This window comes from Pelophylax lessonae, assembly GCF_965119305.1.
Source record: "Pelophylax lessonae genome assembly, chromosome: 2".
Classification (NCBI taxonomy): Eukaryota; Metazoa; Chordata; class Amphibia; order Anura; family Ranidae; genus Pelophylax; species Pelophylax lessonae.
In genome coordinates this window covers 298,972,685-298,997,592 of record NC_138769.1, presented here as the reverse complement: position 1 = coordinate 298,997,592, position 24,908 = coordinate 298,972,685, and the positions used below count along the sequence as shown (strand labels likewise).

The window sequence follows — 24,908 nt, the reverse complement described above, 5'->3', positions numbered from 1 at the left end:
AGACCCGTCCCAGATCCCTAGAAAGAATAGTTGAAGAGGGCGTTGTTGAAACCGCGCCCAAGGCACAGCCAGAAAACAGCAGGTCATAAGGTCGATGGCTCTTGAAATATCTGAGCGAGATCCACTGGTTGGTCTGTAAGGATGTCATTATCTGAGCTTTTTTTGAAACCTTTTCCCTCGGAAGAAAAAAATCTTTTGGTCTAAGGAGGAAATCTCGTACCCGAGGTATGTCACTCTCTGAAAAGGTTTTAGAGAAGATTTTTCCTTGATGACCAACCAGCCTAGCGCTCCTGAACTATCTGGAGATCTTTCTCTAGTTTTTGAAACGAACCTGCCACTACTAGGAGGTAGTCCAGGTATGAGATAATCAGAATTGCTTTTTTGTCTCAATGGGGCTAATGCTTCCCCCAGGACTTTTGTAAAGATGCGTGGGGCCGATGATAACCCGAAGGGTAGTGCTTGAAACTGGAAATACAGGATTTCTGATGCTAGCTTTACTGCTAGTCTTAGAAACTTTTGGTATGCTGGGTGAATGGGGATGTGGAAGTAAGCATCCTTCCAGTCCAGCGTTGCCATGAAGCACCCCGGCTAAAGAAAATTCCTTATGGAATAAACTGATTCCATGCAAAAACATTTGTATTTGATCAAGTGATTTATAGCACGCAGATTCAGTATTAAGCGGTAACTCAGAGGGTTTCTTTATCACAAAGATGTGGGAGTAAAACCCCTTGCCCTGCTCTGCCTCTGGAACCAAAACATTTGGATCCACCAAGTCTCCTAACTGGAGACCCAGGGCAGTAGCCTTCACTCGATCCCTGGGCAGACTTGTAATTAACAATCTCTCCAGAGGCCGGGCATTAAACTCCTGTTGGCCAAGGAGCACAGACTGATCTAAAAATGAAAGGGCTTGAGGTGATCTCTGAGATGAGCCCTTAATCTTCCCCCCCAACTCTGCGGAATGAGTCGTTTCAGCTTGGCGGGTTGTTGAGGAGGGTTAAACAAGACCCCCCCTCCTCTGCCTTCGTGACCAGTCCAATGCTTCTTGGGCCTGGCCTCCTTTTCTTGCGGATCCTGCTGTCTACCCCCCTTCCTTCGAAAAAAACTTTGAGTTGGGAACTTCCTCTTTTCAAGAAACAAGCCCTTTTTATTGGCAGTACGTTCCAGAGTTTCTTGTAACCCAGGCCCAAAGAGATGATCGCCTGTCAGGGGAAGACTACATAAGAGCAATTTAGAAGAAGGGTATCCTGACCAGCTTTTAAGCCAGAGACTTCTTCTGGCTGAATTAACCAACGCTGAGGTCCTATCTGCCATTCTAACCGCCTCAGCGGAGGAATCAGCCAAAAAGACCTACTGCCTGGAAAAGAAGTGGCAAAGATTTAAAAATCTGATCCCTTTGTGTGTCGGCAGACAAGTGAGTCTGTATTTGTGAAAGCCATAACTACAGGTGTCTGGCTATACAAGTGGATGCCAAGGCCGGTTTGAGACTATTGGTAGATGCCTCCCAGGCCCTGCGCAATAGGATACCCCCTCTCTTATCCATGGGGTCTTTAATGGCACTTTTCCACTGCAAGTACCGGCTTGGCTCTACTCGGCCCTGCTTGCTTTTCCACTGCTGGTACCGCATGGTACGGTGTTGGAACGGTTCGGTACGGTATAGGTTTGCTTTTCCACTAAAGTAGTACTAAAGTTAAGTGGGTGGGATAACAATGGGGTGGGTGGGATTCTCTGACCAATCAGTGGCTAGTAGTGACTGCATGCAAAGGATTGTGGGATTTGGTACCTGTTGGAACCACAATCGAGTAGGTACTGTTTTTTCAGAGCCGTACCGTACCGTTTGGTTCCATGCAGTGGAAAAGCAAACCTATACCATACCGTACCGAACCGTTCCGACACTATACCATGCGGTACCAGCAGTGGAAAAGCACAAAAGCGCGCCGAACCGTTACGGTTCCATGCAGTGGAAAAGCGACATAAGTGTACCCATAGCATCAAAGGCTAGATCCATCTTTTTGGAAATCTTTGAAAGAGGGGCATCCAACTTGGGATACTTGTTCCACGGCTGTGCCATGTCATCATCAAAAAGGAAACCTTAAGTTACTGGAGAAAATTGGTTTCCTTTCAGGATTTTCCCATTCTAATCAAATCGTATCTAGAAGAGAACTGTGAACAAGGCAAACCCTGGCCTTTTTCTTATGCATTCCTTCATACATAAGATCATGTTTAGATAACTGAACCTTCTCTTCTTCAATTTCAAGCGTAACAGACAGCTTTTAATAAATCATCCACATCCTCAATGACAATTTGTATCTAGAGCCCCTGGATTCCCTGTCCTTAGGCTCTTCCCATGATCCTTCCTGTGAGGAATGGGTAGATGCAGACTCCTTTCATGGATCCACAACTGCACTCTGCGGAGGAACTCCAGCCATAGGCTTAGCCAAGCCCTGACTCAGAGGGAGTCTGCATTTTGTCAGTAAGATCTTTAAAAGGAACTAACGGTAGAGGTTAGTTCATCTCTAACCGAAGTCAGCATCCTCTGAGAAAACATCTGGATCATCTTTAACTAAGCATGTGCGGCAGACTGCTTTACTCCAAGAGGAGCTCAGTTTTGCCACACAAACTGCACATTTCCTTTTGGGTGGTTGCCCCGGGACTTTGTCCAGACATTAAATGTTTATTTAGTCTGAGCATTTAGCCACCCGAGTCCTCAAAACTCCCCTGTGTAGGAAAAGGAAGAGTGCCCTTTTAACCAAGCCCTAAGCTATGGTGAAGGAAAGAAAGACCCCCCTCAGGATACGCAACAGGGAAGAGTCCCCAAGCTTACCTGAGAGGTGCTGATGCCAGAGCCTGCTTCTGCTGCCTGTGCAGGTGCTGCAGAGGAATCCATTCCGCTCTGTCCGTGTTTTACAGCCTTTGCTGGGTCCACATAGCATCAGCTGCCCAGCTATCTCCTGTTCGCGCTTTAGAGACCAGAACAAGTGTCTCTGGCGCCCGATGATCACGTCACGGTGACCGGAATGACCCCGTCACTTTCTAAGGCCAGTGTGGAATGCAGGAGCTCCGCCTCTTTCCTCCTACACATGGACCGGATACAGGAAGAGCCCCGAATCAGCTGCGCTCTCACGGGCCACAGCCTCTGCTGCTGCCGCCAAGGATCACCCACAGGAATAGAAGACTGCCCCCTGCCTTCCGGACCTCAAATGCAAAGTGAGCATACAGAAGAAAAATTTTAATCAAATCATTAAATTTGTGTGTTTACCCTTTGGCTTCAAGCCTGCATCAATTCTTCTAAGTACACATGTAGATACTTATCCATCATGCCATACCATGTATTCTGCAGCAGGACAAACATACAGCCAATGTCATTAGGAACTCTCTTCAGTGTAAAGAAGAAAAAGGAGTCCTGGAAGTCATGATGTGGCCCCCACAGAGCCCTGATATCAACATCATTAAGTCTCTCAGGGATTACACGAAGAGACAGAAGGATTTGAGGCCGCCTACATCCACAGACGGATGATCAGTGGCAAGTTCTCCAAGAGGTTTGGAACAACCTACCTGCCAAATTTCTTCAAATACTGTGCAAGTGTACATAGAAGAATGGATGCGGTTTTAAAGAAAAAGGGTAGTCACACCAAATATTGATTTGGATTTCTCTCCTGTTCATTAACTTTCCGTTTTACAAGACTATTAGTATATTGCTATACAATACACACAGATTAGCCATAACTTTATGACCACACACCTAATATTGAATAGATTTACTTAAACTGGAGTGTGCAAAAACTGGTGCAGCTGTGCAAGGTACACATGCAAGTCCATCTAGCTCAACCAATAAAAAACAAAAAAGAAAAAACACAACCATACAATCCCATATACACAATCCTATACTAGGGCACCACGATTCTGGATAAAATGAGAATCACTATTTTTTGCTTAGAATAAAGATCACGAGTCTTGGCGTAACAATCTTTTACATTATACAAAAAAATTGGGCTAACTACATTTTTAGAGCTCTAGGAAGGAGTGCGTGTGACTTTGTCAAATACAGACTGTGGGAGCAAATCAGTCTCTGCCTCTGATATAGAGGAGTATCGGTCTTTGGGATTTGAAGCTGGAAGCTTTTTCTACTATATTGAATAACAAGTCATCAAATATATGTTAAATATATGTTGTTTGGCCAATACTAAGGACTAGATAGCCACAGTATATATTTTAAATCCCATCTCACTCTGATATACGGTTCAAAACCTTGGACAAATGTACCCCCAGAAGAAGACCTTCGATTGAAACGCGTACGGGTTTAGAGTCCACATGTACCAATGTATTTGAGTGATCCTGTGCAATATATTTTTCTTCTTTGAATTCTGTGCGCTTTGAGAGCCGGTTCACATAGAGGCGACGCGACTCCTTACTACTTCAGGGGAGACTTGTGCATTACCGTGCACCACGACTTCGGAGCGACTTGCAGGGACTTCACATAATGGAAGTCTATGCAAGTCGCTCCGAGGTCGCCCCGAAATAGTACAGGACCCTTTTTCTAAATCGGAGCGACTTGTGTCACTCCTATTAGAACAGGTCCTGTAGCGGTCAATGGACCGCGAGGGAGCGCGACTTGTCAGGCTGACAAGTCGCGCTAGTGTGAATGGGCTCTTAAGGTTTGTTGCAATAATGTTTTGTATTTTTGATCTTGTGATGCTATTATAGCAAACAGTCTTTTTATTTGAATTTAAATAAAATAATTTTTTTTATACTTTTATACACCTTTGCATCTACATTTTCCATCACACCTCACTGCTATCGCAATTTCCCTTTCCCCGTTTGGGGTTGATTTCCCAATCTTTAACCACTACTCTCTGAATTCTATCTAGCCAATTTTCTATCCATTTACAAACTGATCTTTCCAAGCCTGTAGACTTTACCTTACACATTAGCCATGTGTCAACGCTTTTGCAAAATCCAAGTATACTACATCCACAGCCACCACTCTGTCCAAGGCTTTACTTACCTCCTCATTGGTAGCCAATCAGCTTTAAACTTCGGCTTGTTCAGTTAAGCATCGACATAAAAACCTGGAAGATGATTGGTTTGTACGCAGAGCTGCACCAGATTTTGCACTCTCCAGTTTTAGTAAATCTACCCCCTTGAGAATTTGGAGGCCAAGTCAATACCTCAAATTAAATTGTGTTCCTCACACCATTCTTGAACTGTTTTTTTTATTTGGGGGGAGTGTTTGAGGGTGCATTATCCTACCATCAGGGATACTCTTTCTATAAAGGGGTGTACTTGGTCAGTAACAATGTTTAGTTAGGTGGTATGTGTCAAATAACATCCACATGAAAGGCAGGACCCAAGGTTTCCCAGCGGAACATTGACATCACACTGCCTCCGCTGGATTACCTTTATCACATACTGCATCTTTGCACCAGCTCTTCCTCAGGTAAGTGACGCACACCCACCCAGCCATCCACATGATGTAAAAGAAAATGTGATTCCTCAGACCAAGTCACCTTTTCCCCATTACTCTCTGGTCCAGTTCTAATGCTCATGTGCCATTTGTAGACACTTTTGGCTGTGGACACGTGTCAGCATAGGCACCCTGACCAGTCTGCAGGTACACAGCCCCATACACAACAAACTGTAGTTACCATTTTTTCTGATTTCAACACATCAACTTCAGGAACAATGTTTACTTGCTGCCTAATATATTCCATTGACTTCCAAATGTCATTTTAATTCACTTTATCTGTCAGTGGTCAAAGTTATGGCTGATCCATGCAACCTACTAACCACTTGCCGACTGCCCCATAGCAGATTTACTGCTACAGGGCAACCGTGCCGGATCACAAACACATACACACACACACACAGTTGGGCAAAAAAGTATTTAGTCAGCCACCAATTGTGCAAGTTCTCCCACTTAGATGAGAGGCCTGTAATTTTCATCATAGGTATACTTCAACTATGAGAGTTAAAAATGAGAACAAAAGAAATCCAGGAAATCACATTGTCTGATTTCTAAAGAATTTGCAAATTATGGTGGAAAAATAAGTATTTGGTCAATAACAAAAGTTAATCTCAATACTTTGTTATATACCCTTTGTTGGCAATGACAGAGGTCAAGCGTTTTCACACACTGTTGCTGGCATTTTGGCCCATTCTTCCATGCAGATCTCCTCTAGAGCAGTGATGTTTTGGGGCTGTCGCTTGGCAACACAGACTTTCAACTCCCTCCAAAAGGTTTTCTATGGGGTTGAGATCTGGAGACTGGCTAGGCCACTCCAGGACCTTGAAATGCTTCTTATGAAGCCACTCCTTTGTTGCCCGGGCGGTGTGCTTAGGATCATTGTCATGCTGAAAGACACAGCCACGTTTCATCTGCAATGCCCTTGCTGATGGAAGGAGGTTTTCACTCAAAATCTCACGATGCATGGCCCCATTCGTTCTTTCCTTTGCATGGATCATTCGTCCTGGTCCCTTTGCAGAAAACATCTCCAAAGCATGATGTTTCCACCCCCATGCTTCACAGTAGGTATGGTGTTCTTTGGATGCCACTCAGCATTCTTTCTCCTCCAAACACGACGAGTTGAGTTTTTACCAAAAAAAGTTCTACTTTGGTTTCATCTGACCATAAGACATTCTCTCAAACCTATTCTGGATCATCCAAATGCTCTCTGGCAAACTTCAGACGGCCCAGACATGTACTGGCTTAAGCAGGGGGACACGTCTGGCACTGCAGGATTTGAGTCCCTGGTGGCATAGCGCGTTACTGATGGTAGCCTTTGTTACTTTGTCCCAGCTCTCTGCAGGTCATTCACTAGGTCCCCCCGTGTGATTCTGGGATTTTTGCTCACCGTTCTTAAAGATCATTTTGATCCCACGGGGTGAGATCTTGCGTGGAGCCCCAGATCAAAGGGAGATTATCAGTGGTCTTGTATGTCTTCCATTTTCTAATAATTGCTCCCACAGTTGATTTCTTAACACCAAGCTGCTTGCCTATTGCAGATTTAGTCTTCCCAGCCTGGTACAGGTCTACAATTTTGTTTCTGGTGTCCTTCGACAGCTCTTTGGTCTTGGCCCTAGTGGAGTTTGCAGTGTGACTGTTTGAGGTTGTGGACAGGTGTCTTTTATACTGATAAGTTCAAATAGGTGCCATTAATACAGGTAAAGAGTGGAAGACAAAATGAGCCTCTTAAAAAATAAGTTACAGGTCTGTGAGAGCCAGAAATCTTGCTTGTTTGGAGGTGATCAAATACTTTTTTTACCGAGGAATTTACCAATTCATTAGAAATCCTACAATGTGATTTCCTGGATTCTTTCCCCCCCATTCTGTCTCTCATAGTTGAAGTGTACCTATGATGAAAATTTAAGTGGGAGAACTTGCCCAATTGGTGACTGACTAAATAGTTTTTTGCCTAACTGTACATACACATACGTGATCCTGCACTTCTGGGTATCGGGCATTAGTGCACGCTGCTGGCAGCTTGCTCCTGTTCTTACATACATAGTAGTTGAGGTTGACTAAAGACAATAGTCCATCCAGTTCAACCTGTGTAGGAGTGTTTGGACGTAATCCTTTCTCATACCCCTGAATGTTTTGATCCTTGAGATGTACATCCAAGTCTTTTAAACGTAGCCATACTCCCCGCATTTACTACCATTTGTGGCAGAGAATTCCACAGTCTTGTAGCCCTTACTGTAAAGAACCCCCTGCGTAGCCTGAGGTTAAAACACTTCTCCTCTAAACGCATTGTATGGCCTTGTGTCCTCATGCATTCATTGCGACTGAACAGTTTTTTTTTTCTATGCTGAAATCACCGTTGAGGTACTTGTAAATCGCTATCATGTCCCATCTCAGGCATCTCCTTTCCAGGGAGAATAAGCGCTCTTCATAATTAAAGGTCCTCCAATCCCCTAATCAGTTTAGTTGCTCTTCTCTGGACTCTCTCCAGCTCCTTCACATCCCTTCTGAGGACTGGCAACCAGAACTGGACAGAATACTCCAGATGTGGTCGGACCATTGTTTTATTAAGTGGTAGAATTATAGTTTTATCTCTGGAATACATCCCCTTCCTTATACATGCTAATATTCTGCCGGCTTTGGCAGCTGCAGCTTGACATTGCATGCTATTGCCAAGTCTATCTTCCACCAAGACTCCCAAATATTTCTCCATTTTTGATTCCCCCAGGGGCCCCCCCCCAAAGTGTATTGGGCATTTATGTTTTTAGTCCCCAAGTGCAATACCTTACACTTCTGCACATTAAAACTCATTTGCCATGTAGTTGCCCACTCTGTTATTTTGTTCAGGTCATTCTGTAAGATTTCTGCCTCACGATGTGAAGTTATTGCCCTACTTAATTTTGTGTCATCTGCAAAAACTGAGATTGAGCTAGTGATTCCGTCCTCAATGTCATTTATGAATAAATTGAACAAACTTGGTCCCAGGACTGAGCCTTTAGGGACCCCACTTACCACCTCAGACCAGTCGGAGTATGCATTATTTTTTACCACCCTTTGGACACACCCCTTGAACCAGTTTTGTATCCAAGAGCAAACCTTGTGGTCGATGCCTGCAGACCTTATTTTATTAATTAGGCGTTTGTGGGAAACTGTATCAAATGCCTTAGCAAAATCCAGGTACACCACAAGTCTCCCCCTGTCTAGCTCACAGCTAACCTCCTTATAGAATGTTAACAGATTGGTTTGACACAAACACCCTTTTGTAAACCCGTGCTGATTACTGCTGATGATATTGTCTTTAGCAAACTCTATTGGATATAGTCCCTTATCATCCCTTCCAGAAGTTTACATACTATTGACATCAGGCTGACAGGCCTATAAATTTCCCGGGATATGCCTCTGCCCTTTTTTGAATATCGGTATCACGTTCGCTTTTCCAGTCACTTGGTACAGCTCCGGTCATAATACTGTCAACAAAGTTTAGGAACAGTCTCTAGATATAACCTTACTGAGTTCTTTCAGTACTCTCAGATGTATGCCATCTGGGCCCAGGAATTTACTTAGGTTAATTTTATCCAGCCTTTCCCTGATTTCCCCCTCTGTTAGCCATAGCGGGAAGTCCAATGAAATACTGCTAACCATAAAGTCATGGTCAGTGTACCCCTCCTTTTCCTGTATAAAAATTGAGGAGAAGAAAGCATTAAGCACAGTTGCCTTTTCAGTGTTCTCTGTAACCATCCTCCCCTTATCGTTCATTATGTGTGCAACATGCTCTGACTGAATTTCTTAGGGTTCTTTTTACTATCCTCCGCTATTTGTCTCTGAAAGTTGATTTTAGCCATTTTGATTTTGTATTTACATTTCTGATTTGATTCCTTGTATTGCTGGAAAGCCGATAATGTGCTCTCCTATTTATATTTCTTGAAAGCCATTTTCTTTTCCCCAATACGTTTTTTTTACATTACGGCTAAGCCAGCCAGCTCTTTTAAATTTATTTCCCATAGGAATGCACTGCAAGATGCATTTGTTTAATATGTTCCTAAAGCATTCACATTTTTCCTCCATGTGTTCCTAGGGTTTGGTCGCAGATTATTTCCTCTATCATTGAGCACAGTTTGGGAAAGTTTGCCCTTCTGAACTTTAGGGTTCTTAGGTTCCCCTCATGCCTTGTTATGTTGCCATTTACTCTAAATGTGATCATCCTGTGATCGCTAGAACCCAGGTTGTCCTGGACTCCTACATCTGAGATTAGGTCTGGGTCATTCATAATTAATAGATCCAACACTGCACTTTTTCTAGTAGGTGAATCCACCAACTGAGACATGTAGTTGTCCTGTAAGGTTTCCATGAAGAGACGGGCCTTTAGTGAGTGTGTAGTCCCCTCTTCCCAGTCAATGTCTGGATAACTGAAGTCCCCCAATATGATGACTGATCCCAGCTTTGCCGTGTTACCCAACAGTGATAAAAATTCTAGCTCTACCTCCTCGTTGTGATTTTACACAGCAGGTCCCGCGGACCCCACGTCCTTCAGCATCCGCTGATCGATTGGTACACAAGGCAGATTGCCGTTCTGTCAGTACAGAAGGCATGGATCTTGTGGTTCTGTAAAGCAGGAACACCGATACAGGTCTTCCACTAGTAAAAGCACCTCCCCCACTACACTGAAACAGTGATTAGGCACACAGTTAACCCTTTGAATGCCACTGGTGTTAACCCCCTTCCCAGGCATTGACATTAGTAAAGTAACAGTGAATATTTTTAGCACTGTCCACTGTATTAGTGTCATTGGTTCCAAAAAAAAAAAAAGTGTCAAAATTGTTATTTAGGTTTCCAATTCTGAGAAAACGGGAGAAAAAATAATGGACTTTCAAGGCACCGTACATAAAAAACAACACTTTATTGTTGGTAGGCATAAAAACAGAGAAAAGTACGTCAACCGACCCCGAGGGGGCGGAGACAATTGATCAAAAATACAAGTAGCACGGTGACAGAAAAACTCTGCCACTAAGACATACAATGCAACAAGGGAAAACAGAGTTACAATGAGGTAACAACTAGTATGGGTGAGGGCGCTATACGCTGCAGTCGCAAAGCACCCGAAGGCGCTGGCAACGCAGAGCGGCCTCAACAGTACAAATACAACTTCCACAAGGGAATAAACTGATATAACCAATTGCTCTACATGTTTCGCCTGATGTTTAAGCTTCTTCCGGAGCTGTTTAGGATACACATTCTGTATAGCGAAATGAACCAAAATTAGTAACATAACATCAGAAGTGACATTTACACTACAGGTTGAGTACATCCAGCTGGTTTACATATATGCACCAAGTTACATCCAGCTGGTTTACATATATGCACCAAGTCACACAGTTTAACAATCAGTTGCACATACAATACTGTTAGAGTGTTCACAAATATTCATGCTGGTCCAGCTTACATAGAAGAAGGGAAGGAGAAGGGGAAGGGGAGGAGAGGGGTGCAACCCTCTGACCTTGTCATGGCTAAAATGGATGGCCCAAGAGTCACTCATCCGGGGGCCTCAAGAGCATAGAGGTCACTGTGGGGAACAGAGGAGAGAATAGCAAAAAGGGGGGAGTAGGACAACATAACAATTAGGTAAGAATACCTACCCGTATGAAGGTGTCACTGGAGCCAACAGAAGGGTGCCAGGAAGGTAACCACACAGTACACCAACAATAAGTAATCACGAGGGACGACCTGCTGAGGCAACTCAAAGGAGCACGCGCTGCTGTGGCCGATTGGAAAGATATCAATTTTTCAAAATAAAGAAACAAGATATAAACCTGTAGTAAAGGATGGAATACAGGGTAATCTATTAGAGTACTTGGTGTCGCCACCTGAGGAATATACCACACAAACAGCCACACCAAGATCATAGAGCGCCGGAAGATCATATATGTGCGACAACCAAATAGCGGTACAACCATCAAAGAGAAGTCCCGCAGAGAGGTGCGATACAATAGGCATGCATGGAAACAAAACCAGAAACCAACACCCAGAGGGTTATCGTGCCCTAGATACCGAGAGTAGGAAATGAGGAGGAGTAAATAGCCAACACCTAAAAGATGGAGACAAAGGTGGTGCCAGATATATGTAGAGAAAAAACCGTGAACAGGAGCTAGTCAGGGGTTAAAGGCAATGAATACTCACCAGTCAGTAACATAGCCAGGCATAAGATATAGAGCTTAATCATAGGCACTTCCTCCGGTAGAAGGAAACTGGCAATGAATGGATAGTTTAGAGGGAGAGTAATGGGCTGAATCATCAGAAAAATAAGTCAAAAAGCGGAATTACCGTGCAGCGCGTACTCCTAGTGTTCCTCATAGAACCGCAGATCGATGCCCCCGGATGGGGAATGACCACCATACCAGAGGCTAAGTAACCGCCTCCTTTATAGCTCCAATGCTCCCGGGTCAGTGAGTCACCGGATGGGACGTCACTCCGACCCCGGCCGTCTAGCCCGCGCATGCGCCAGGCAACCGCGCGCAAAGGGGCAGGATCCGCCGGGCTGGCAGGGCGCGGGAAAGGAGGAGCCCAAAAAAAAACCAATAGGTCCAATGGGCTCACACTGCCACACTGTCAGAGAAACAGCCATGCTGCAACTGGCGACTCTGCCAGTACTTCTAATGGCCGCAATGGACTCAGGCCATAGACTCATTGTCAGTGAAATGGCTGTGCTGCAAACTGGCAACTTTGCCAGTACTTCCCATGGCCGCAATGGACTCAGGCCATAGACTAATTCACTGGCCTATAAAAGGGCTCTGCTCAGCCCATCAGATTGCTGGATTGTCTTCAGCTCTTCCTGTTTCCTGTGCATTGCTACTTCCTGGATTCCAGTTTGACCCGGCTTGTTCCTGACCTGTCTGCTCTCTCTCCTGGCTTTGACCCTCGGCTCCGTCTGACCATCCCTGCTCCAGTTTGGCTCTCCCGTTATCTGATCTCGGCTTGGCTCACGGACTTGCTTCCTGTCTACCTGCCCTCCAGTACCTGATCTTGGCTTCTCCACGGACTTGTCTGCTTCTGGCTTTCCTACTATACGTTTGGCTTGCACCTGTTGCAGCTTCCTGTGTTTGACCCCCGGCCGGTCTTACATCTACTGCCTGGTTGTTCCTGGTTCCTCCTTGGACTGTCCGGTGTATTCCTGCCCAGCACTCTGCTAGAGACCGCCTGTCTACCATCTGGACTCTGCCGGCAACCAGTGCTTCTGTGGGCGCTACACCCTCTGTCTCAACCCCAGGGGTGTGCCGCACTCAGCCGCAAGGGGAGCCCTCTCTGCATCTCGGCCTCGGATCAGGTTCGTGACAGTACAATCCAGCCATGTTAGAGGCCGACAGAGGTGCTTCCCCAATTGAGGCTTTGTGCCAGCAAGTCACCGCCCTCACTCAGGCAGTGCAAAGACTCCAGGAGGGTTATTTCCAGTTGGAAGGTCGCCTGCAACACCTGGCCGTTTCGCCTCCTACAGACTCCAATCAATCGCCTGCCAGCACCTCTTCATCCCCGTTACCACAAGGACATGCTAGCTCCGCCCACTCCATGCTAGTCCCGCCTCCTGAACCACGAGTACCCACGCCTGAGCGATTTTCTGGATATAGAAAGAAGTTCAGGGCCTTTAAGAACGCCTGCTTGCTATACTTGGCCTTGCAACCCCGGACCTTTTCTCTGGACTCTGTGAAAGTGGGGTTCATCATCTCTTTGCTGTCTGAAGAACCCCAAACCTGGGCTCATAACTTAATGGAACAGAAGAGCCCTGTTCTGGACTCTGTGGACACATTCTTTGAGGCTATGGCTCAGCTTTACGACGACCCCCAGCGCACGGCCACCGCAGAGGTCGCCCTACACTCCCTGCTGCAGGGCAAGCGCCCAGTGGAGGACTACACGGTTGAATTCCGTAAATGGTCTGCTGACACTGATTGGAATGAGGCTGCTCTCAAGTATCAGTTTCGCCAAGGACTTTCTGAGACATTAAAAGATGAGCTGGCTCGAGTGGAGACCCCCGCTACCCTTGAGGGTCTCATACAACTCGCCATTCAACTTGATAGACGTCTGCGGGAGCGACGCTCGGAGCGTCTCCAAACATTCCGGCCTACCTGGATGCTTCCCAAGATCTCTTCTGCTTCACCTGCACCTCCGGTCTCTTCCCCCATGGCAGCATCTGAAGGGGAACCTATGCAGCTGGGCCTGGTCCGTTCCTCCCTGACTCCTGATGAGAGACTAAGACGTCGGCAGGCCAACCTATGCCTCTACTGCGGCGGGGCTGGACATTTTCTTCGGAACTGCCCCGTGAGACCCAGTAAGCCTTACTCTCAGCCCCCATTTAACTGCCGAGTTTCTGAGCTTTCGCTCTCTCACCTTATTCTCCCGGTCTCCTTACAGGTGGCAGAAGGGGAGGTCCAACTTCGAGCCATCGTTGACTCCGGGGCCTGCAGCTGTTTTCTGGACATTTCTTTGGCCAAGAGACTCCATATTCCTCTTTTCCCTAAGACACAAAGGCTCGAGGTCCATCTCGCCGATGGGTCCCTACCCAGTTCCGGACCAGTTATCCTAGAGACTGGACCCATCCTCACCACAGCAGACTCCAGTCATCAGGAGTTCATCCGTTTTGATGCCCTTTGTTCCCCCATGTTTCCCATCATACTGGGACTTCCTTGGCTGCAAGCCCATAACCCCCAAATCGATTGGGCCAAGAAGGAACTCAACTTTTCTTCTGCCTACTGTCAGCAGCATTGCTTCCCTCAAAGACCTAGTGGGCCTGCTAGTTGCTTGTCTGTTCAACCAACACCTGAGCCACTCCTGGTTATCCCACCTGCTTACCAGGACTTCAGGGACGTCTTTGACAAGAAAAAAGCAGAGGTCCTTCCTCCCCATCGGCCTTACGATTGCCCTATAGAAATGCTTCCCGGAGCCGAGATCCCGTTTGGAAGGATATTCCCCCTTTCTGAAAAGGAACTGGAGGCCCTACGGGTCTATATCGATGAAAATTTGAAAAAGGGGTTTATTCGCCCATCTTCTTCTCCTGCAGGTGCTGGTATATTCTTTGTGGAAAAGAAAGATGGCACCTTGAGACCCTGTGTGGACTATAGAGAGCTGAATAAGGTCACTATCAAAAACCGGTATCCGCTCCCCCTTGTCCCCGAACTCTTCCAGAGGTTCCGGACCGCCCAACTCTTTACCAAGTTAGACCTGCGGGGAGCTTATAACCTTGTCCGGATACGGGAGGGAGACGAGTGGAAGACCGCATTCAGAACTCGTTTTGGACATTATGAATACCTAGTCATGCCCTTCGGCCTGTGTAATGCCCCAGCCACATTCCAGCACCTGGTAAATGATATCTTTCGGGAGTTTCTTGACCACTTCGTCATCGTATACCTTGACGATATCCTCATTTTTTCTGCCTCACTGGAACTCCATCGGGTTCACGTTAAAAAAGTCCTTTCTACCTTGAGAAAACACGGACTCTATGCCAAGGCGGAGAAGTGTGACTTTGAAAAGGGGTCCATCCAGTTTTTGGGACTCATTATTTCCACCGATGGGATCGCTATGGACCCACAAAAAGTGAAAGCGATCCTAGATTGGCCTGCTCCTTGTGACAAGAAAGGCGTTCAGAGATTCGTGGGCTTTGCTAATTTTTACAGGCGTTTTGTGAAAAATTTTTCTTCCATCATCTCCCCCATCACCCAGTTAACCCGCCATCAGTCCCGATTTCTGTGGTCTCAAGAGGCCCAATTGGCATTTGACAAACTTAAACAGCTGTTTATTTCTGCACCCGTCCTACAACACCCTGATCCGGCTCTGCCCTATGTGTTGGAGGTTGATGCCTCGGAAGTGGCCACCGGGGCAATCCTGTCGCAACGTCAAGGGCCCAAATCTCTTCTCCATCCTGTGGCCTTCTTTTCTAGGAAAATGTCACCTCCAGAGAAGAATTATGACGTTGGCGACCGAGAACTGTTGGCCATTAAATTTGCACTAGAAGAGTGGAGATATCTATTGGAAGGAGCCACTCATCCTATTATGATCTTCACGGACCACAAAAACTTGGAGTACCTCAGGACTGCCAAACGGTTGAGACCCAGACAAGCCCGATGGGCGCTGTTTTTCTCCAGGTTTAACTTCCATATTTCTTATCGACCTGGCTCCAAGAATGGAAAAGCAGATGCTCTCTCCCGGATGTTTCCGGATACCCCAGAAACAGCAGAACCTGATACCATCCTTTCTGCCCATAATTTTCTCCTTATCCAGCCTGACCTGATGACGGCACTCCGACAGGCCTCAGCTCTTCGCTTGGATCCTGAAGTACCCTCCCTGAAAAAACAGGAAGGGTTGCTGTGGCATCAGGATAAAATCTTTGTCCCTCCCCAAGTAAGACCTCAAGTTCTTAAAATATTTCATGACAGTAAACTTGCTGGGCATTTTGGGGTGCGGAAGACCTCGGAGCTTATCCAACGCTCTTTTTGGTGGCCCAACCTTGGGCAGGATTGCAAGGATTACATCGGCTCTTGTACCATCTGCCAACGTAACAAGGGGTCAAGTACCAAGACTTGGGGTTTGCTAAGACCACTTCCCATTCCTGAGCAACCATGGAAAAAGATATCTATGGACTTTATTGTTGAACTACCCCCTTCAGAAGGATTTTCCACCATCTTGGTGGTAGTGGATCGCCTTTCCAAAATGGCCCATTTTCTACCCATGGTTGGCACACCTTCAGCCCTGGACACAGCCAACATATTCATAAGGGAGATAGTCAGGCTACATGGCCTTCCAGACAACATTATCTCAGATAGAGGAGTGCAATTTACCTCCAGGTTCTGGAGGGATCTCTGTAAATCCCTGTCCATTGAAGTTTCTCTTTCTTCTGCATACCATCCTCAGAGCAATGGGCAAACAGAGAGGACTAATCAAACTTTAGAACAATACTTACGATGCTTTTGCACCTGTTCCCAAGACGACTGGGTCTCGCTCCTCCCCTGTGCGGAATTTGCTTACAACAATTCTCTTCATGCATCCACCAACCAGTCCCCTTTCTGGGCAAATTATGGATTTCATCCCTCCTTTCTGCCTAACACCCTTCCGGAAGCATCAGTTCCTGCTGTCCAAGATCGGATCAGCTTCATTCAAATCAACTATCAAACCCTACAGGAAGCCATGCGTAAAGCCCAGGAGGACTATAAACGGTTTCATGACTGTAAAAGAAAGAAGGGTCCGAATCTCAAGATTGGAGACAAAGTCTGGCTGTCAGCCTTGAACCTTAAACTTTCATGCCCATCCAGGAAGCTCGGGCCAAGGTTCATTGGTCCGTTTGAAGTCAAGAGGGTGATCAATCCTGTGGCTTTTGAGCTGGCACTTCCCGACTCCTTTAAGGTACACCCAGTTTTCCATATCTCCTTACTCAAACCAGTTGTTCCCAGTCCATTTCCTGGGAGAGACGAGCTACCTCCACCTCCTGTCTTGATCGAAGGGGAGACGGAATTTGAAGTTGAGTCCATACTGGATTGCCGAAAGAAAGGGAGACAAACTCAGTATCTTATTAAATGGAAAGGTTACCCCCCTGAAGACAATTCCTGGGAACCCGCTAGTAACCTGCATGCCCCCAGGCTGGTACAGGAATTCCACAGGAGATTCCCGGGAAGCGTGGCCCGGTTGGGCATCCGGAGGCTGCCCCTTGGGGGGGGGGGCACTGTCAGAGAAACAGCCATGCTGCAACTGGCGACTCTGCCAGTACTTCTAATGGCCGCAATGGACTCAGGCCATAGACTCATTGTCAGTGAAATGGCTGTGCTGCAAACTGGCAACTTTGCCAGTACTTCCCATGGCCGCAATGGACTCAGGCCATAGACTAATTCACTGGCCTATAAAAGGGCTCTGCTTAGCCCATCAGATTGCTGGATTGTCTTCAGCTCTTCCTGTTTCCTGTGCATTGCTACTTCCTGGATTCCAGTTTGACCCGGCTTGTTCCTGACCTGTCTGCTCTCTCTCCTGGCTTTGACCCTCGGCTCCGTCTGACCATCCCTGCTCCAGTTTGGCTCTCCCGTTATCTGATCTCGGCTTGGCTCACGGACTTGCTTCCTGTCTACCTGCCCTCCAGTACCTGATCTTGGCTTCTCCACGGACTTGTCTGCTTCTGGCTTTCCTACTATACGTTTGGCTTGCACCTGTTGCAGCTTCCTGTGTTTGACCCCCGGCCGGTCTTACATCTACTGCCTGGTTGTTCCTGGTTCCTCCTTGGACTGTCCGGTGTATTCCTGCCCAGCACTCTGCTAGAGACCGCCTGTCTACCATCTGGACTCTGCCGGCAACCAGTGCTTCTGTGGGCGCTACACCCTCTGTCTCAACCCCAGGGGTGTGCCGCACTCAGCCGCAAGGGGAGCCCTCTCTGCATCTCGGCCTCGGATCAGGTTCGTGACACACACGCAACGTCAGCAACTGGAGACGCCACGCATGGCTCCCTGGCCGCACAGTAAACCCCGAAGGCGCTCAAGCGGCCACCGGTAGCGGGACAGCGCCACCCAGTGTGGCCAGGACCAACTCCACCCTTCAATGTGCACTGGACCCTAAACAAAACAACAGAATGACATAGTAAAAAGAACAAAACCACAGTGATAACAAAATAAGGTCAAGGAATCGGGGGGCCAAAGGGTCCACCGATTGCGTGAGCCCGACCATAAGGGCGTATACAATGGTAAATAGCAGGACATAATAATTGCAAAAATATACAATGGTATTGGGGCAAGAACTAGGCGCCTCATATAGGGTAACATGCATGAATCACAGGGAGAGTAGTCAAGGACACAAAAAAGAAAAATTGTGGTGTGGAAAAAAGGAAAAGAAAAAAAGAAAAAGGGGGAGGGAGGGGGGGGGGGAAAGAGGGGGGCTGAGAAAGGAGAAAGAGAAAAGGAGGGAGGAGGATTTGAAAGACTGTGCCTCGTTTAAGCCAGGGCGACTGGTGGCATTGAGGCGTAAAATCCAGAGTGCCTCTCTCTGTAGGACACGCCTATTCCAGTCACCCCCACGGGGGTCTTGAGGAATAACCTCCAAAACAAAAAAGTGTGCACACCTATTAAACCTGTGATAAAGATCTAAATGTCTAGTGACGGGGGTAAGCATCTTCCCTTTTGAGGAGTAATAGACATGGTCGTTAATACAACGTCTAAGTTGACGTATAGTCTTCCCCACATAGAAAACCCCACAGTCACAATACATTAGATATATGACCCCTTGGGTATTGCAGTCAGCTCGGAAAGTAGGGGATAGAGTCTCACCATTGGGTAGGAGAAACTTGTTGCCCTCCGCCACCCAAGGGCAAAATGTACACTGGTGGCATCTAAAAGTGCCTTTACTCCTAGGGAGGGGAGCTCGAGAAGGTTGGTAAAAACTACTTGTCAGAAGGTCGCGTAAGGAACGCGTCCGTCTGAAAGTAACTTGTGGGGTAATGCTGATGTGTTCACGGACAATAGGGTCCTCACTGAGCATGTGCCAGTGTCTATTCAAGATGTTTCTGAGTAATCCCTGGTGGCTGGAAAACTCTGTAATGAGTCTGACCGTAGGTTGACATGGAACCACATTAGGTTTGTAGAGAAGTTCAGCCCTGTTTTTGAAGCGAGCACGGTTATAGGCCTTTCGTAGCGTGCTCCTGCTGTACCCTCTCTGAAGGAGACGGCTACGTAGGAGACCAGCCTGATGGATAAAATCGGCACTGGACGTGCAATTGCGTCTCAGCCTAATATACTGAGCATAGGGAATGCTACGTAGAAACGCTGGTGGGTGTGCACTAGAAGCATGGAGGATAGTGTTGCCTGAGGTAGGCTTGCGGAACAGATTGGTCGTCACCTGGCCCTTCAAGTCCTTCATGATAGTCAAATCCAAGAAGTTGACCTCTCTGGGATGAAAGGAGAAGGTAAACTTCAAATTGAACGTATTGACGTTAAGGAGTTCAATGAACTCGGTCAGGGTATCTGAGGGGCCCGACCAAACAATAAAAACGTCATCAATATATCTGAGCCACAAATGGATGTGGCAGACATATTGAGTAAAGGTTTCCTCTGAAAAGATAAAGCGTTCCCACCCCCCCAGGTACAGGTTGGCGTAGGCAGGTGCGCAGCAAGTGCCCATGGCCACCCCCTGCACCTGGAGGTAGTGGGAACCATTAAAGGAGAACCAGTTATGAGTGAGAACAAATGTTAATAATTTAAGAAGGAAGTGGACGATCCTGTTCAGAGAGGAAGGTACCAATCATCCCGACGCCCTGCTCGTGAGGGATGCTCGAGTACAAGGCCTCTACATCAAGCGTCACGAGCAGGGCGTCGGGAGGAAGGACCATAACCTCAAGAGTCTTCAGCAGATCCAGAGTGTCCTTGACGTATGAGGGGAGTACCACTACGTGTGGGAGCAAAAAAAAAAAAAAAAAAAAAAAAATCGATAAAACGACTGGCATGTTCGGTGAGGTTACCTACGCCAGAGACGATAGGGCGCCCAGGAGGGCAATGTAGATTTTTGTGCGTCTTAGGGAGGGCGTAAAACGTTTCCTCCCTAGGAAAACGCACATTCAGATAGTTGTATGTATCCTGGTCAATAATGCCAGTCTGAAACGCCTCCCCTATAAGGGTTTTGTAATCCTCACCAAACCTGACAGTCGTAGGTAGAACAGTTGATCATCTTATACCAAGAGGTATTATTTAGTATGTCACGACACATTTGTTCATAATTAGCCTTAGTCATTAGGACTACGTTCCCCCCTTTGTCTGAGGCTTTGATCACTAAGTCTGGATGCTGCTGTAGATTGCGCAAAGCCCTAAGTTGTTGCGCCAATACCATTGTATATTTTTGCAATTATTATGTCCTGCTATTTACCATTGTATACGCCCTTATGGTCGGGCTCACGCAATCGGTGGACCCTTTGGCCCCCCGATTCCTTGACCCTTGACCTTATTTTGTTATCACTGTGGTTTTGTTCTTTTTACTATGTCATTCTGTTGTTTTGTTTAGGCTCCAGTGCACATTGAATGGTGGAGTTGGTCCTGGCCCCACTGGGTGGCGCTGTCCCGCTACCGGTGGCCTCTTGAGCGCCTTCGGGGTTTACTGTGCGGCCAGGGAGCCATGCGTGGCGTCTCCAGTTGCTGACGTTGCGTGTGGCAGTGTGAGCCCATTGGACCCATTGGGTTTTTTTGGGCTCCTCCTTTCCCGCGCCCTGCCAGCCCGGCGGATCCTGCCCCTTTGCGCGCGGTTGCCTGGCGCATGCGCGGGCTAGACGGCCGGGGTCGGAGTGACGTCACATCCGGTGACTCACTGACCCGGGAGCATTGGAGCTATAAAGGAGGCAGTTACTTAGCCTCCGGTATGGTGGTCATTCCCCATCCGGGGGCATCGATCTGCGGTTCTCTGAGGAACACTAGGAGTACGCGCTGCACGGTAATTCTGCTTTTTGACTTATTTTTCTGATGATTCAGCCCATTACTCTCCCGCTAAACTATCCATTCATTGCCAGTTTCCTTCTACCGGAGGAAGTGCCTATGATTAAGCTCTATATCTTATGCCTGGCTATGTTACTGACTGGTGAGTATTCATTGCCTTTAACCCCTGACTGGCCCCTGTTCACGGTTTTTCTCTACATATATCTGGCACCACCTTTGTCTCCATCTTTTAGGTGTTGGCTATTTACTCACTTCTCCTCATTTCCTACTCTCGGTATCTAGGGCACGATAACCCTCTGGGTGTTGGTTTCTGGTTTTGTTTCCATGCGTGCCTATTGTATCGCACCTCTCTGCGGGACTTCTCTTTGATGGTTGTACCGCTATTTGGTTGTCGCACATATATGATCTTCCGGCGCTCTATGATCTTGGTGTGGCTGTTTGTGTGGTATATTCCTCAGGTGGCGACACCAAGTACTCTAATAGATTACCCTGTATTCCATCCTTTACTACAGGTTTATATCTTACTTGTTCCTTTATTTTGAACAATTGATATCTTTCCAATCGGCCACAGCAGCGCGTGCTCCTTTGAGTTGCCTCAGCAGGTCGTCCCTCGTGATTACTTATTGTTGGTGTACTGTGTGGTTACCTTCCTGGCGCCCTTCTGTTGGCTCCAGTGACACCTTCATACGGGTAGGTATTCTTACCTAATTGTTATGTTGTCCTACTCCCCCCTTTTTGCTATGCTATTCTCTCCTCTGTTCCCCACAGTGACCTCTATGCTCTTGAGGCACCCGGATGAGTGACTCTTGGGCCATCCATTTTAGCCATGACAAGGTCGGAGGGTTACACCCCTCTCCTCCCCTTTTCCTTCCCTTCTTCTATGTAAGCTGGACCAGCATGAATATTTGTGAACACTCTAACAGTATTGTATGTGCAACTGATTGTTAAACTGTGTGACTTGGTGCATATATGTAAACCAGCTGGATGTACTCAACCTGTAGTGTAAATGTCACTTCTGATGTTATGTTACTAATTTTGGTTCATTTCGCTATACAGAATGTGTATCCTAAACAGCTCCGGAAGAAGCTTGAACATCAGGCGAAACATGTAGAGCAATTGGTTATATCAGTTTATTCCCTTGTGAAGTCGTATTTGTACTGTTGAGGACGCTCTGCGTTGCCAGCGCCTTCGGGTGCTTTGCGACTGCAGCGTATAGCGCCCTCACCCATACTAGTGGTTACCTCATTGTAACTCTGTTTTCCCTTGTTGCATTGTATGTCTTAGTGGCGGAGTTTTTCTGTCACCATGCTACTTGTATTTTTGATCAATTGTCCCTGCCCCCTCGGGGTCGGTTGACGTACTTTTCTCTGTTTTTATGCCTACCAACAATAAAGTGTTGTTTTTTTATGTACGGTGCCTTGAAAGTCCATTATTTTTTCTCCCCTGTTTTCTCATTCTTAGATTTTTAGGAAGTGGCACATGTTCTCATACCTTGCTACGCCCCTGTTTTTTGCTGCATCAGGGTTGGCGTAGTCATCCTGTCCAATTATAGGTTTCCAATTCGTCCACTGCAATATCGCAGTCCAGATATAAATCACTGATCGTCGCCATTACTAGTAAAATAAAAATTCCATAAATATATCCCATGGTTTGTGATGCTGTAACTTTTGCACAATAGAAATATGCTTATTGTGGGCTTTTTTTTAGCAGAATACATTTTGGCCTAAATTGATGAAGAAATTCGATTTTTTTTTTACATTTTTATTATTGATTAGATTTTAGAGCAGAAAGTAAAAAATACTGTTTCTTTTTTCAAAATTGTGGTTCTTTTTTTGTTTATAGCACAAAAAAAAAAAAAAAAAACTCAGAGGTGATCAAATACCACCAAAAGAAAGCTTGATCTGTGGTGTCACACGACCGCGCAGTTGTCAGTAAAAGTAACGCAGTGCCGTATCGCAAAAAAATGGGCTGATCATGAAGTAGAGGGGTAAATCTTCTGGAGGTCAAGTGGTTAAAGAGGAAGTACTGTAAACCCTCCTCTGACACTTTTACCTATCGGTAAGCCTATGATAAGGCTTACCTATAGGTACTGTAAATATCTCCTAAACATGTACCGTTTAGGAGATATTTACCTTACATGCAGCCAGTGACGTCACTGGCGCATGCGCTCTGAAGGAACGGCCGCTGGTGCCGTTTCTTCAGAGCCCCATGCCGTGACCGTCGGCTCCTGCGCGGGATTGACGTAATCGCGGGTCGGGCCAATCAGATGCCAGAAGACAGGTGACTGAACATGTCACCTGTCATACAGGTAAGCGGGTGGCACGGCGGGGGCTCGTTCTAAGGTAAGTATTTCATAATGAGCTAGTATGCAATGCATACTAGCTCATTATGGGTTTCTCTTTCAGGTTGGAAAAAAAAAAAAAATTTTAATGAGTTTACAACCTCTTTAATATAATCTACATCTATTATTATGTATACTATGATTATATAACCAGCATACCACTACCACAGCACCCCATAATATACACGTCTAATCTGGTACAATGTAACATACAGACCCTGATGTTCTTCTATGCATGCCGTAATGTAAAGGCTACATGGTATGAAGAAGCGGTACATACACACCACATATGAGGAGACAGAAGCCTGTGCTCGGTGCAGTCGGTCCAGAAGGCAAAGATGAACGCGCGCTGTATTCTGGGAGGAGAAACTTCTCAGCGCGCTAAACTTTCAATCCTATCCTGGGTACGGTCATGTGATCCGGAGAGCCCCATGTGACCTGTGTGCTGTCAGAGCGCAGATTTACGTAATCTCTTTACGTACGGATTTCCCTGCCACCACTAATATGTCGCATCCCAAATACCGCGAGATTACGTGCTTCTTAAGCGTGCTCACGCTAATCTCCGCCCTTTCTAGTCGCTGAAGCCTGATAGTGCACGATGAGGTAGGCTGAGTGTCTGTGAGCAATCTACCGGCATCGGTGTGTGAAGGATGATAAAAGTCTTCCCATACTGTGTGTGGTGTTCGGGCTATGTGTGTTCTCCTCGGTTTGGTCGCTCTTTCCTTGGTAGGGGCTCCCTGAGAGGAGAATAGACATGGGGCCTTGGGGCTGTATGGCTTGTAGAGGGATGGTGGGGTGGACGTGGCCTGTCCTGGCTGCAGTGCATTTTGGGTTGAATCCTAAGGGTAACCCTGAGGTTAAGACTCGTAGTAGGAAGTCAGTGTGTTCTTTGCTGATTAAAGCTGCTTTACTTTGAATGTCCACAAACCAGTCTGTTCATTTACTTCCTGTAATGGTCATTCACATCTTCAGAGACTGAGGATAGATTTCCTACCCAGTATACATTGCTGGCTGGTGAGCTGATAGGATTTCCTCATGTATTCCTTCAAACATGCTCTTCCTGGCTCAGTGTAACAGCCAGGCAACTAGTCTCTTCTGAACGAGTTCAGCAATCATGCTTTTCTGAGGAAAGGCTGTATCTAAAGCCAGAGGAAAATAAATATATATAATGTGCAAGAAATGACAATCATGGGGGGGGGGGGAGCAAAAAAGTAAAAATGCAGCTTATTAAAAAAAAATATATATGTGTGTATATATATGTGTGTGTGTGTGTGTGTGTGTGTGTGTGTGTGTGTGTATGTATATGTGTGTGTGTGTATATATATATATGTGTATGTATGTGTGTGTGTGTGTGTGTGTATGTATATGTGTGTGTGTATGTATATATATATATATATATATATATATATATATATATATATATATGTGTATGTGTGTGTGTGTGTGTGTGTGTGTATGTATATGTATATATATATGTATATATATATGTATATATATATATATATATATATATATATATAATAAATAAAATGTTTTACACACACTTTATTTATTTAATACTGTGCTGTCTTCACCCTAGTTAAATTTTAAAATTGTAATATCTTGCATGCTCTTGGAAGCAGGCAGGGGGTCATCTCTGATGTGGTTATTTAAAGCCTGTTTGTGTGTATTTCTGGGACTGAGTGCA

General features: G+C 46.3%; 1 protein-coding gene across 1 annotated transcript in view; it reads right to left on the bottom strand.

Moving 5' to 3' along the window:
• Nucleotides 1-23,646, bottom strand: part of DSCC1 (DNA replication and sister chromatid cohesion 1) — a 73,863-nt gene extending 50,217 nt beyond the window's left edge. The window contains exon 1 of the mRNA XM_082245338.1: nt 23,506-23,646. The gene's annotated coding sequence lies outside the window, so the exon portion shown is untranslated. The remainder of the gene's footprint in view (nt 1-23,505) is intronic.
• Between the last annotated feature and the right edge of the window lie 1,262 nt (nt 23,647-24,908).